Below are 15,313 nucleotides of genomic sequence, written 5' to 3'. Positions count from 1 at the left end.
ATCTCTTTGAAGGTGATTTGGAGATTTGCATATGAAACCCCTTTTGCTGTTTGTCTATGCCCTTTTGTGGATTTGGGCGATGACTCATCCCTCTGTCTTTTCCATCTCTGCCCGTAGTAAGGTTTGCCTTCTCAGACAGAGTTTGTTCCTGTCTCTCTTTAAAATCCTGGTCCTTCAAATATGATATAATCTGATTCATATTCTGATCTGTCTGTTGTAGCTCACAAGCAATTAATTTATGATGCTCATGGAGAGAGCTCAGGAGCAATGCTTTTTGCATCTCATCATCAATTTTTCTTCCACATCTCTCCAGTTCTTGGAGGGGTTTTGTGAATTTTTCTAGATATGTACTGAGAGTGTCTGCCTCTCTCTCTTCCAGTGTAAACATTTCCTTGAAAAGGAACATTATATGATTTTTAGACATGCTGTCATATATTTCTTCTAGCTTCTGCCACATTTCTTTCACATTCTTACATCCTATGCAAACATTTAGTGCCTCATCTGATAATGCAGAAATAAGCAGAGATTTCACTTTTGCATGCTTACGTCTCCAGGATGCTGTAGCAGTTTGATCCTCTGCCAAGGGTTCAGGATCGGTCAGGATTCCATATAGATCCTCTCCTTCCAGGAGTGTAGTCATTCTAAGACTCCAAACCACATAATTGTCCTTCCCCAGCCTCGAGATCCTTCTCTTAAGTGTTGATTCTTCAGCCATCCTTTCCTATATTTTGTTCTGCTTTTCTTTCTCTATCTTAAAGTCTCCTTTTGTTGATCTCTTTGTAAATCACACACAGTATTTAGCCTTTTTAGCTTTTAGGCACAACTTGCAATTCAACTTAGCTTACTGGGCAAGCACAACCCTTTGTTGTGTAAATTTTTATAAATGTTAGCAGAGATTGTCAATGGTCTGAGATGTGTGTGCGCCAGTGTGTGAGTTTACCCAAGTAGCAGGCTTTTACCCTGCATTTAGATCACTGAGACTTAAGACTTAGTAAAATAAGAAAAGCTACTTTATTATAGAAATACATAGTAGATAGGAAAGGCATACCTAGTTCTAATTTACTAACTAAGTTGGCACAATGCCCAGGTTTGGAAGTTGCCCTCATGGCTCAGGAGGGAGAGAGCAGAGACAAAGGTGTCTCCTCTCTCTCAGACAATCAAAGAAGGGAAAGGGCGGAAGGAGGAAGGGCAGATAAGCTTCCCTAAGCATATCAGTCTAACGACAGAAGGAAGTCAGTCAGAGCATCACAGGTAAAGGTAGTCAAGCCTATCCATCTGGAGGACCCTAACTCTATCTCCCTTCTGGAGCATAAACAAAAGAACAAAACAGGAGTTTCTCTTGCCCCACTTCCAACAGATGTATGGCCTTGGGAGCAGGGCCTGCAGCGCAGCTTTGTTGCAAATGTGTACACCTGATGCCCTTTCAAAATCGTCATTTGTAAAGTGGGCTTCAGATTTTTTTAATAAAGTCACATCTCACCTATACATGGGGTACCATCTCTCTAAGAAGCCAGAATCCTTCCAAGTCTAACCATCACTTTTTACTCACCAGCAACTGAGCAAGTGCTAGGGATATGGGGAGGAAAACTGACCTTAATCTTCACAGACAGCAGTGGAAAATACAGATCTTTCACACAAATCTGAAATGCATCCAAAATAAACATATATGATCTGGAATAATTATGGCTGTACATCTCATGGTTTATATGTGAACTGATGCCAAAAACTGATCTTTTACAACTGTGAAATACATAAAGCTGATGAACAGATAACTAAGGTGTAAGGGCATCTGCTTGTACACTAGGCAAGAAGACTCCAGAAGAAATAAAGGAGCTATAAGCACAAAGGTCTGCATGCCTGAAGAACATTCAGAGATACTGTAGTACCATTTGGTTATGGATGTGCCGAAATCTCTCTTTTATTGTGACCGCAACATTCTTTTTCTTGTTCTTATTCCAAATGCATATTCAGGTTTATGTATCCTTTGTGCTGAAACAATGCAAAGTTCTGTGTCAAGGAAAGCTGAACTCTGGATAAATTATGGAAATTGAACAAATTTGTATAATTCCTCTCATTTTGTATTTTATTCTGCAGTTATTGCTATTTTGCACAATATATTGCTGGTCCCAGGAACAAAAAGCTGTTGAACCCGATCCCCAACTAGTGGAAATCACTGCCAAGATTTTAGTAGGCATTGCCCACACATTTTTAAGCATACCTCTACAACAGGGACCTGAAACTTAACTTGCTTTTTTTTAAATAAAATTGAAATCTGAGATACTGTGCTCAGTATGACATTCTGTACTGGTTTCAATGCTCCCACAGAATTGTGGCATTCAACAGTTTCATGCATGTTACAGCCATAATCACATGTTGACAAATGTTCATTGTTCATTTGTGGTATTGCTACTACTACTGTTTCCATTCCTTAACTTACCCATGTGATGGCTTGCAACAGAGAGCAACCTTTTTAGTAAAATGCACAGTCAATACATGTAAGGTTCTAGTACTCTGTGTTGTCTGTCATGGTTCACCCACACTTTTACAGTGCTGACAATAACAGCCAGTTCAGAGAGCAAAAGAGAGGTCTTTTTAGACTGAGGGATTTTTACATTGGAAGTTAATCACTAAAGGAATTACAGCTAACAACCTGTTCAACAAATAAAGTATTGTGTTGCAAACATGGTTATTAGAGAAGAGTCATCCAAATCACTTACCCCATTTGAATCAGTCATGTTGGATGCTGGTGTAGAATCTAGGGGACTAATATCCAGGATATACTCAAAATTAGTGGAGACATTATTGGGACCATGAAGGGATTAAAGATAGTTTGGGGAAAGGATTTGGGAGAGGAAATAACTCTGAAGCAGTGGTAAAGTTTGTGGGTAATGAAGCCAATGAAATCTGTGTCAATGTACATTTGGGAGAATACTGTGGAAATGTTGCATAGATGGTACTATACTCCTATGCAGCTAACACACATGTAGAGAAATATCTCCCCAAACTGTTAGAACAGATGCAGGGGAAAGGAGACATAAACCTATATGCAACTTTGGTGGGAGTGTCCACCAGGTAGAGAGGTTCTGGAAAAGGGTGCTCTGAGAAATTTCTACAGCATAGGGCAAATGATGGTGAAAACTCCAGAACTAATGCTGCTTTCTGTGTTTGGACAAGACAACAAACATGTGAGACCAAAAGAATGTATATGTTTTATATTGGCTCCGGCTAGACTTGTTACTACACAAAATTGGAGAAATTCTATAGAGTTCTCCATAGATTGTTGATACAGTAAGCTTTGGAAGATAGCAGTAGCAGAGAAGCTTAGCCACCAGATACTGTGATCAAAGGGCTAGTGAAATCAGAATCATTTTTTGTTGTGGAGAATGACTTTATTTCTTTTAGTATGAAAAATAATATTACACCCCCTCACACTAAAAAAAAAATCATTTCAGTTTGGAAAAATTAGTCACAAATGGAAATTATGACAATTGGAGTTAATGTAGGATACTTGTGGAATCACCACTATAATTTGCACACATTCACAATAAGTAATGAAGTGGGCACCAAGTGGGCTCTGTGCAGATGGTCAAAAGGGCAAAGGGAAAGGGCTCATGGGGTCCAACACGTTATAAATGATGTATTTTCTTGAGCTTTATGAGTTTAATCAAAGTCATCCAAGAGCAATTCTGGGAGCCCAAAGCAGGTGGTTCATCCAGTGTTGCCTCTGGAATTGTGAAACATTTAAGAGAAACTAGATTTCTGCAAAGGAAGGGGAAATTGATGCATAAAATACACAGTTTAAATTAATAATCAAGCTTATAACTGCCTGTGCACCTCCATCATCTCTGGTAAGTGTATAGGAAAATGCTGAACCTGCAAGACAGCTGCTTAATCAGTACCTGGCAAGGTGAAGAAGGACTTCATGGTGCCAGGGAATTAAACTGCTGCCAGCTCAGGAAACAAGACCCTTGAAATCTAGCCCACATCTCAGAACTCACGTTATGATTTCCAAAGGACAACGCCCCATGTATTACACATGCAGCATCTCAGGCACTACCATAGCAAGGAATTCACACATTAATGTTTGGGGGAGAACCGGTCAATACATGATACATGGCTGCTTTTCTCCAGTTCTCCCCCACTTCGTATACTCCGGTAATAATTTTGAAACTCACTACATGTATCCTTGCCCCTGGGAGGAAAAAAAATTCTCATGGTGCTTTTTAAAAATTCTGTCAGACTTTTTCTTTGCCAGCTCACTAGAAAAATGTTTGGTCTGCTATTGTGCTTTTAATAGCAGTCGGATTTGCCGAAATCAGCAGAGGGAAGCTTTTTACAGCAGACTACAACGAAAGGCACCAGCTACAGGTGCTGGTAGAAATGCTAGCAATTTGGCTGATGGTTGCCACCACTCTCTCTATATGTGTGCCCCTGGACCGTCACAATGTAGCCTAGCCCTAGTGGTGCCACTGCCCCAGCACATTTGAGCAAACTCAGGGGTGGCTCCATGTCAGCGGGGCAGTGGAATCTGCTCTGGGTTTTAGTCTGAACTTTCAAGGAGGTGTCCAAGGTACTGAAGCACTTTAGACAGCTCTTTGAAAGTTTGGACTAAAACCCAGAGTGAATTCCACTGCCTCACGGACATGGAGCCATCAGCTGCTACTGAGCAAAATTCTGTCCAGTCAACGTTTCTGAGGGCCTGTTTTCTGAACACAGAGAACTAGATGTATTGTGTGTGTGCCAAGCAAGTGTGCCCTGAGCAAGCATGGTAAAATATATGAGACATGAAGTGTATCTCAGTGGTAATGCATGCACAGATTTGACAATGCTTACTTTATGGCAGTTTTGGGGCATAATACAAAGGGCTATTTGGTTTCATTCCAGTCCTCTGCTCATGTTCATTTGCTGCCAAGAAATGACTTACTTGGTGCTGTAATAATTCATATTGCTAAATGTCATATTATTACAATTAGCATAGTCTGTGCTATAAACTGTTAGCTGACAAGTTCACTGCTTATGTGTTTGGGGGGTCGTAGTGTGGCCAGAGATGGATCTCTTCTACCTTTGTGTAAAAAAAGAAGTTTTAACCAGTACAGCTTGTCATGAAGAAATGAGACATTTCCTTTTCTATGTAACTCCATCCACACTTGCCAAAATTTGCTCTTCTATATGACTGTTAAAGTTACAGGATCATTCCCCCCTCCACCCCCCACTCCTTCTATGCACCTGGACAGCCTTGTTCAGGGATGGGGAACTTGTGGGCCCTCAGATGTTGTTGGACTACAGCTCCCATCATCCCAGACCATTGGCCATGCTAACTGGGACTGATGGGAGATGTAGTTCAGCAACAGCTGGAGGGCCTCAGGTTCCCCACATCCTTGCGCTAGTGGATACAGTTTCTCTGGCACATGTCCAAAGCAATGCTTTCATCAGAGTAGAACTACACAATGCACATAGCAAAGTGTGTCACACCCCTATGGGACATGGCAATGGAGAATTGGAGGGGAATAGGAGAGTGTTTAGCCATATCCATACAACCACTTTCTCCCCTCAGTGGCAGGTTCTGGGACTGGAAAATAATCTCGATCAGAGAAAAATGGTCTTAGAGAAGTTATGGGGAAACTGTAGGTGGGGAATAGTTATTTCCAGCTTTTGGCCTGGCTGCAGTTTCCAGGCCTAATTCAAAGTGCTATTTTTGACTTATAAGGCCTTACCTTGCTCTGGACCACAAAATGTTTCTCCAAAATGAATCTACCAAGGCCCTTAGGTCATCATCTGAAGCTGTCCTTTAAGTGCTCCCTCCAGCATCAGCATGGTGGATTACCACAGGAAAGGGAGCCTTTTCAGTAGTTGTCCCTGACTATGGAATGCTTACTCCTACTCTTAGGCATTTGGCTGTTAATTTAGTTTATAATGTGTTGGCTATGTTAATGGCTGTTTTAATGGTAATTATACTAGACTGCGGGGGCGGTTGTTGTATGATCATTTTTATTTTATGTATTTTTTTTTTTATTAAGCTTATATACCGCCCGACTAGCAACAGCTCTCTGGGCGGTGAACATTAAAAATACAATAAAAATAACACAATACAGTATATCACAATACAAAACTGTACAAAAAACTGTACAGTCTAAAATCAAAATATAATAATTTAGAATTAACAGGAATTAAAATGCCTCAGAGAAGAGAAAGGTTTTAACCTGGCGCTGAAAAGATGATAGTGTCAGCGCCAGGCACACCTCCTCGGGGAGACCATTCCATAGTTCGGGGGCCACCACTGAGAAGGCCCTAGATCTTGTCACCACTCTCCGGGCTTCCCTATGAGTCAGAACCTGGAGGAGGGCCTTCGTAGTAGACCATAGTGTACGGGCCGGTTCATATCGGGAGAGGCGTTCCGACAGATATCGTGGTCCCGTGCCGTATAAGGCTTTATAGGTAAGTACCAACACTTTGAATCTGGCTCAGAAGCATATTGGAAGCCAGTGCAAACAGGCTAGCACAGGTGTTATATGCTCAGACCGCTTAGTTCTTGTTAGCAGTCTGGCCGCCGCATTTTGCACTAGCTGTAGCTTCCGAATCGTCTTCAAAGGTAGCCCTACGTAAAGCGCATTGCAGTAGTCCAGACACGAGGTTACCATAGCATGTACCACTGATGTGAGGTTCTCCTTACTCAGATAGGGACGTAGCTGGGCTACCAACCGAAGTTGGTAGAACGCATTCCGGGCCACCGAGGCTACATGAGCCTCAAGTGTGAACACTTTTAGTCTGCAATTTTATATAATTCTAGTTTTGTAATTTTTTTCTTGTCCTATGTAAATTGTCTTGAGACTGTATAGTATCTCAACAAACATGGACTTGGAAACATGAGTGTGTAGCTGCACCCTTAGTTGTAGAAACTTCTCTCCTTCTACCTGATGCAGCAATCCTTTGGCCACACAACTAATATTATCCAAATGGTTTAATATGCCCATAGAGCTAGGCACAGGGCCTTAAAAAGCAGTCATTTAGAAAGTCTTCAAGTTTATTCTGCTTGAGGCATCATTAATGATATCCTACAAGGAAGCCATATACATATGTATTTACCCAAACTGTTTACACAAGATATACAAATGTTTTTTTTATAGCACTGATATGACAGATCATGAAACAAGGTTTATCACACACTGGAAGCTTACCTATCCTTGATCTTTATGACTTAACAGTTTGTTTTGTGTGAAAGCTCAGCATAAATTATTAGTTCCTGCTTGCAAGCTGATAGCACTGCATTTAGTTCCTGCTTGCAAGCTGATAGCACTGCATCAAGTTGCTACTTTTGTCCCATCTCCATTGTTGGCACATAACTAAGCCTGCACCCCTATCTACACTTACCTGGGATTAAGCCCCTTAGAAGCCAGTGGGAGCCCTATTTGGCCTTCTCTCTCCCACATGTGTTTACATCACAGGAGGGGGAGTGTGGGGATAAGCCCATTGGCCCAAACCCCTGCATTGCATCCCCATAGCTGGAAACATCACCTTCCACAGTTTGGAAAGGCAAACCTCTGCACTTGAAAGATAGGCAGCTGCCTTATACTGAGTCAGACCATCGGGGTCATCTAGCTCAGTATTGTCTATAATGACTGGCAACGGCCTTCCAGGCCTTCAGCGGGGGTTGTCTCCTAGCCCTACCTGGAAATGCTGGGGCTTGAACCTTGGACCTTCTGCATGCAAAGCAGATGCTTTACCACAACACTGTGGAGAGCCTTCACTGTCTGTGTTCTAAATCAGGAGGCTCTCCACAGCAGATGTTCAGCCCTCCAACCAGCAGAGAATGACAGGGTTGGCAACTAAGAGATGTGAGAGATTTGAATGCCTGAACAGGGGGGTAAATCTGAGCTGCACATGAACAGGTCTCCCTTGTCCAGTTCACTTCCAGTGTTTATTGCATTATTAACTTATTACATAAATTTATCTGAACAGGTGGTTCATGACAGATGCTGTTGGAAGTCACCGATTCATAGGATTGCCGTAAGTCGTAATCGACTTGAAGGCACATAACAACAACAACCATAAATCTGTAGATAGCTGCTCTGACTTAGGAGTTGTTTAGAACAACAGCTCTGAGACACACCCTGTGCCCCCTTACCTTTCAGTGGGAAAACAACGAACATCCCAGGGTTTTCAGTTGAAGGGAAGATCCTAACTGTGTGCTCTATTCTTGGGTGTTCTTAAAAAGTGTTTTATAGATGTATTTTGTCTTGTGCCTTTTTATATTTCTGTGTTGGTTTTAAATTGTATTTATATGTTGTGTGAATTAATTTTTATTTACACTGTTGTACAGCGCCCTCAAAGCTTTTGATGAAGGACAGTTAAGAAATATTTTTAAATAAAAAAGAATAGAAGCTTCCTTGAAGATCTTTATGCTAAATGCACAAAGGTCAAGAGAGGAGAGGGTGAGGTCAGACGCCGGGGTTGGGGATGGTGCTTGTACCTCAACTCCCTCTACCAAGTTTGAGCCATCATGTGTTCTTTGGAACACCTGATAAGGTCTTGACATGAGACGCACTTCCTATCAGACATTCTGACTTACAGAAAATCTTGGGGACAGAGCTGAATTTGAAAGTATGACCCAATCTAGCATTTTTCAGCCCCTCCAGGTGCCCTTTTTTAATTGTGTATTCGTGATGATTTGTGCCCTTGATGGTATCAGGGTGGTTATATGCGCTCCTACTTTCAACACTGTTTGTGCCTGCAAAACTTCAAGGTCGACATACTGCTTTGTTTCCGATCAGTGCATGCCTGTAACTTCCTGCTGAAATCCTGTTACCTTTTATACCCCAAATGTTCCTGGGTTTGGTTGCTGTCCCAACTGTAGCTCAGATGTGCCCCTCCATACAGCAATAATGCAGTAATATTGGGGAAGCATCGTAGAACAGCTAAAAATGTGGAATGTGGGGCCATCTCCGTGTAAATCTACCACTAACACACTATCACTGCATCAATGACATGATGCAGAAAACACCCGCAAAAACAAAAGTCTGGAGTGACCCCTTTCACCATCAAAAACCATTAAAAGGTAAAAATAGGGGCAGTCATTTAACAGGGGTAGATATAAAAGTAGAGGGGCAATTTGAGCATATGACTCTCAAATCAATGGTTACTTCTTGTTTCTGGCAGAATTATTGTTCTTAACTTGTAACTTAACTTCATTAAGTCATTAAGCTGTGCAGAAATTAAAATTGGTTGCCTGTTTAAGGAAACACAAGAACGAGGAAAGGAAAACCTGCTTTTGTGTGTGTTTCTTGGTGGGTGTGGTCCTCCATTTCTACTTGACCTATTTACTGAAATCCAATTATCTCTGCTCAATGTAGGATTGTTGTTCTCTCTCTCTCCCTCTCTCTGTCACACACACACACACACACACACACAGGGCTTGAGGGTCAGATGCAGACAAGGTCTCTCTAGCAATTAGAAGGATGGGATTCTTTTGGATTCTCTTGGAGTGAAAGCATGTGACAGCAAGGGGCAGCAGGACACAGACACTTTTGTATACCTCAAGAAGCCTGAGGCAAAACAAGGCTGGGCAGAAAATATATAGACAGATCCCTGTTGGCACACAAGGGGAAGATAAGACTGAGAATGTGTAGCTAAAATCAGTTTTAGAATGCTTCACAAGGGAAGCCTACATTAGATATAAATGAGAAAGACATTTAAATTTTAAAAAGTAAGCCAATTCTCCCTCTCCTCAATTGTGTAGGCAAAAGTTAATAATTTATCAAGGAGACAGCGCAGTGGTGGAAAACCTGAAAAATAATTTCCCATGTTTTTGTCTCTGCTTCTAGTCCAACTGGAAGAAAAATTGCAGAGAAGGACGCATGGCAGCCTCCAAAAGACAAGGGCACACTGGCTTCTGAACGCCTATGGCTACAACAACCTACTGCAAATCATCTGAGCCTTGCATGTATCCCAGTAGTAATAGTGGGAGTGCCTCAATGCGATTCATGCCCTCCTTCATTATTTGGCACTTTAAGAAAAATTCTATTCACCAGGAACAGAGAACCTGCATGGCCCTCTGGATGTTGATGGATTCCCATCTCCCACCAGCCCCAGCTAACATAGCAAGTGATCAGCGATGATGGGAGTTGGAATCCAACATCTGGAGGGCCACAGGTTCTTCACCCTTGCTACACACACTTATAGCATAGGATTGCACTGTTACTTATGTAGCAAACACAAAGCATCTAGTGGGACCTTTTTGTGGCTTGACTTTTTGTCAGATAACAGCTTGCTCAGGAAACTATGTGTGTGTGTCACATATATGATTAAAACTGAGAATGAACATGTTTTAAATAGTGTGTTCAGCGCTATTTTTACATAACACAAAATTCTACTATCCTCATGTCTTTGATACATAAAGCTTAATAGTGTAAAAGCACAAGAGTGAAACAGTTCTATGAAGCCGTGATATCTATGCCATCCCAGGATGGAAATGGATGTTTCTCAACCTAAATCATAACAGAAGGGAGAATAGCAACAGACAGGCTGATTGCACTGAATTTTGACATGTGTTCAGGTTTCCTTAGTACGCGGAGACTGGAACAACCTCTACTTGAATTTATCCTCTGTTGATTTAACAAGATCCTTTCAAAACAAAAGACTATGCATCATTGACATTTTGCCTAGCGATAGCATTGGAGCACATTAAGAGAGTTCAGGGTTTGCTTATCTGATCATCTCAGGTTCTACCGAGTAATACTTTTCTTTTCAAACCACTTTTCTGTGTTCATATGAGCACAGCCTGCGATAGCATCTTTGTTCTACCAATTGAGTAAAGATGGGCTTGGCCTTTTCATGGCAGAATTGTTTATTATTACAAAGCTTGGGAAATGTGCCAATGCCCATTCTTTCTCTAGGGGAAGTACTGCCATCAATTTTCATTGTATCTTTCTGTACTAACACCTGCATACTCAGCCCTTTAAAAAAGTTTCATCAAATACAATTTAACCCATGTTAAGATGTTTAATTTACAGGAGAGTTTAAAAACAACTCAGACTGAATTTCTTGCAATCTGAATCAATTCCAATCCTTTCTCCTCCTGGAAGAAGGATTACAGCCAGGGCTTTCATTAACAGCTGATACAAGGCAGCGGGTGCTGAGCTGAAGCAACCCTTCTCAGAAAATCCAATGAGAGATCTCCCCTCCTGCCATAATTGAGCGAGAGAGAGATAGAGAGGAGCCAGCTCAAATTAAGTCCTATTCAATCACACTGATTTCAGTGTGAGAAATTTAAGCACATACTTAACTCTCCCATGAAAACAGATGGCACTTCAACTTGTGTTTCAATTTGCCTGGATTGTGCCCTGCTCTCTTCAGTTATTGGCGGCAACATGTGCATAAGAAATCAAACCATTATGGGGCCAATTCATGTTACCATTGTGGCATGGGAGCTGGATTTCATGGTGTTCTGTTCCTGTCGCAATGATAATGTCTCTTTACAGAAGTCACATAGGATGAGTGGATGATGTAGTTACTTTTCACACCGGGACTGCAAGGAGTTTCAAACAGCCAGCTCTTTTAAAAGCAACGAGACATCTATTCTACCTTTTATAGTTGTGTCCTATCCTTCCCTCTAACCATTGCTTGGGAGTGATTCCACTCCTATCCAATGGACTGGCACCAGAGGGTAGCATTAGGTGACTGATTTACCCCACGATATTTAACCTGGGGGTACATAGGTGTCATAACAGCCATATATGGTACTGGGAGAGATTGTTTGTCAATCTGGAGAACAGTACGTTGTTGAAACCTACCGGTATATTTCATTTTCATCAAATCCAGAAGCAGTACTTCAGTCCTTGAACAGATGCCTGGAAATAGTTAAGGGCTGGCTGGATCCAGAAGCTTGTATATGCCAGTTTGAGGCAGCAGTCTCAGCATCTTTAATAGAGGCAGTGATTAGATTGCTCCTGAAGAAACCTAATCTGGATTTGGAAGATGTAAAGAATCATAGGCTGGTTGTTAACATCCCCTTCCTGGGCAAGGGGCTTGGATGGTGGTTGGCGGCAAACAATGGATGAAACAATGGATGAAACTGATTTTTTAGATCCATTTCAATAGGATTTCAGACCTAGTTTTGGGACGAAAACTGCCTTGGTTGCTCTGTGGGGATGACCTCTACCGAGAGGGGGATAGGAGAGCAAGACCATTTTGATGTTCTTGGACCTTTCAAGAGTTTTCAGTGCCATCAACCATGGCAGCCTTCTGGATAAGCTGCCTTAATTGGGTGTTGGAAGTACTGTGGTATAGTGGTTCCACTCCTACTCAGATGGATGATTCGAGAAGGTGTTCCTGAGGGATTATTGCTCTACCCCTTGGCAGTTGTCCTTTGGCACAGATAGACACCCAGTGGCCCCCAATGCCTTTTGAAGTTGCCCCATTCCATTCTATCCCATCACTCTTACTTCTGTTCTCCAGTTTGCTGCTTTATCCTGACTTTTAAAAGCATTTCTCTCTCTTTCAATTCCCCCTTTTTGGAAGGGACAGCATTTTATTTAATAAAAATAAACTGAATTTGTAAAACTTTCCCCCCCTGGTTGTAAGGGTTTGGGGAAAAGAAGCTTTTTTTCCCCTTCAGCTGTCTGAGAACAAATTGGTAGCCTTCTGCTATGTGTGCATATAGTACATGAAAGAAATTACATTCACTTGCTTTCTAGAACCTTGTTTTCTAGCTGCAGTGTACTCTAATAATCCTCTGTGCAATTGAGAGTAGGCCCATCAAACCCAGTGGGTTGTACCTCTGGGTATAGTGGTATACCTCTGGGTACACATGAAGAGGACCGGGAATTCAAACCTGAGTTAGCCATGGTAACAACTGAAGTAGGGGATTTTTTACTTCTGCATTAGTTAATCCGGAACACCCATTATCAGCTCTGGCTTCACCTACTGCTGGTATGCATCCCCCCCATTTTTCCTTGAGAAAATACAGCCCTTGACAGAAAAGCAGGTTAGAGTTAACCCAGAGAAGACAGAGGTGATGATAGTAAGTCTTCCAAGGGCTGGACGGCTGCAAGTTTTACTTGTATTGAATTGCACTTAAAAGACAAACTGGGATGCTCCTGAATCCTGCCCTGCTGCTGGAGTATCAGGTGGTAGCTTTCACAGACGTTTAAGATAGTCAGCTGGTTGAAAATGTTTCTCTTAGGCAAAGAGTTACTTTGGGTAATCTCTCAAATACGATTACTGCAACACACTTTATATGGAGCCGCCTTTCTAAATGATTCAGAAGCATGCAGCACAGCATGCCCCGTTCAAAATGCCAGCAATGATCTTTTACACCCTTCATAGCCTGGGAGGTTTATGTACCCAAGGCACGCATCGTCCCATATGAATCCCCTATGTTCCCTCAGATCCACAGGAAAGGTGCTACTTCATCTCCCGTCCTTTACAGAGGTGAGAACTATAGAGACACAAGAGCACCTGAACACAGGGAACAAGAGAGAGGATTTGATTTAAGCATTTTATTAAAAATTGTACCAGTTATGAAAAAAAATCCAAGATCAAATTCAAATGCATTTGAAAGCACAAAAACAGAGAAAAGCCAAAACTGAATATATTGCAAAGGTCCAAAAAAAAAAAAGAATAGAGAAAGAAAAAGAAAAAAGAGGCGCTTCTCTTAACTTGCCATTCCGTCAAGGCAGAAGAGTCCTGAAGGCACACAACCAAGAGAGACAAATTGCTACATTCTCACTGGGTCTCAGTCCACGGAAAAGGAGGTTTGTGTGCTTCAGGAGCACGTTTGCCAAGGATCTGGATGGAGAGCCATCCTGCAAGCTGGGAGAATCTAAGTGTATGCAACGTGAGTGTATTATACTTTAAAACATTTAAAAAGCAAACTGGAGAGCTTTCTCTGCCACCCATCTGCTTTCCCAGTGCCATTGGCTAGTGCCAAGTTAACTTCCATAAAGTAAAAGAGTCCAGTAAGAGAGCAACACACACTTCTCTTTCTATATAAAAGAAATGAAGAGCATATCTAAATCCTTTTTTAAACACCTGCCATTGGAAAGAGAAAATGGAAATGGATCCCGACTTATGGCGACCCTATGAATAGGGTTTTCATGGTAAGTGGTATTCAGAGGGGGGTTACCATTGCCTTCCTCTGAGGCTGAGAGGCAGTGACTGGCCCAAGGTCACCCGGTGAGCTTCATGGCTGTGTGGAGATTCGAACCCTGGTCTCCCAGGTCATAGTCCAGCACTCTAACCACTACACCACACTGGCTCTCATTGGAAAGAGAAAGAATTGCAAAAAGGCACATGACCCACATTTAAAAAGTAACTTAACTTTCAGGTTGCTGCATTCCAGTAACAGGGTTTTCAAAAGCACCTTAAGAAGGCAGGTGTTGTCTAGGAACCCCCCACCTCCGCAAAACGCTTTGACTTATATATTTGTCTTCTTCACATCAATTGACCATAATATTTATCTGAAGAGGGGAGAGGAATGGCACACCCTTGTTTAATGGAGATAAGATCAATGTGATGAATACAGTGTTGGGGACTTGCAAGGGGGAGGTGGGGTGGTAATGTGTCCTACTTTACAGAGGACAGTCCTTTCTTCAAAGGGCTGTCCGGTCCAAGTCTAGTTTAAAGATAAAGACCCTAAGAAGAAAGAGCAGCAGAGGCCTTGAAGTGGGCCACCAATAGTTAGGATCTACATCCTAGAGTGAGTTGGCACGCAGGTCACCTGGTCACGCTCTTGTTCCCCACTACAATGAGATGTATTATAATTCTGTTCTAGGAATTATATAAATTTACATCTATACATATCTATACATATGCACATGCAAATCTGTGCCCCCCTTTTGGGTGATGTGTAAGTGGCCACACCAGCTGGAGCCCTAGGTTTAAAATTTCTTAAGCCACTTGAGGGGGGGGCATACCTGTCTGGTAAAGCATGTGCTTTTCATGCAGAAGCTCTCAGGTTCAATCCACAACATTTCCACTTAAAAGGATCAGGTAGCAAGATGGGAAAGAGTCCTCTGTGCAAAACCCTGAAGAGTCGCTTCCACTCAAACCAGACCACTGGTCTTCAACTGGTAGGTTGGTGCCCATTACTGGATCCCCACCTGGCATGAGGTAGGTTGCCACAGCGCATTACCTTCACAAAACTAGATGGTAAAAAAGTGTGGGGGGGAATACATGTTTGGGCTAAAGGCAGATCCCAGGATTGATAAAAGTCAAATGCAACTGAAAAATACAATAGTGGGCTAAGTGAATGGTCTGACCTGGTGTATGATATCCCATGAGTGTGAAAGAAGAAGAGGGTGTCTCAGTCTTTAATAGT

Source organism: Rhineura floridana, chromosome 2 (genome assembly GCF_030035675.1).
Source record: "Rhineura floridana isolate rRhiFlo1 chromosome 2, rRhiFlo1.hap2, whole genome shotgun sequence".
Lineage (NCBI taxonomy): Eukaryota > Metazoa > Chordata > Lepidosauria > Squamata > Rhineuridae > Rhineura > Rhineura floridana.
This window is presented reverse-complemented; position numbering follows the sequence as displayed.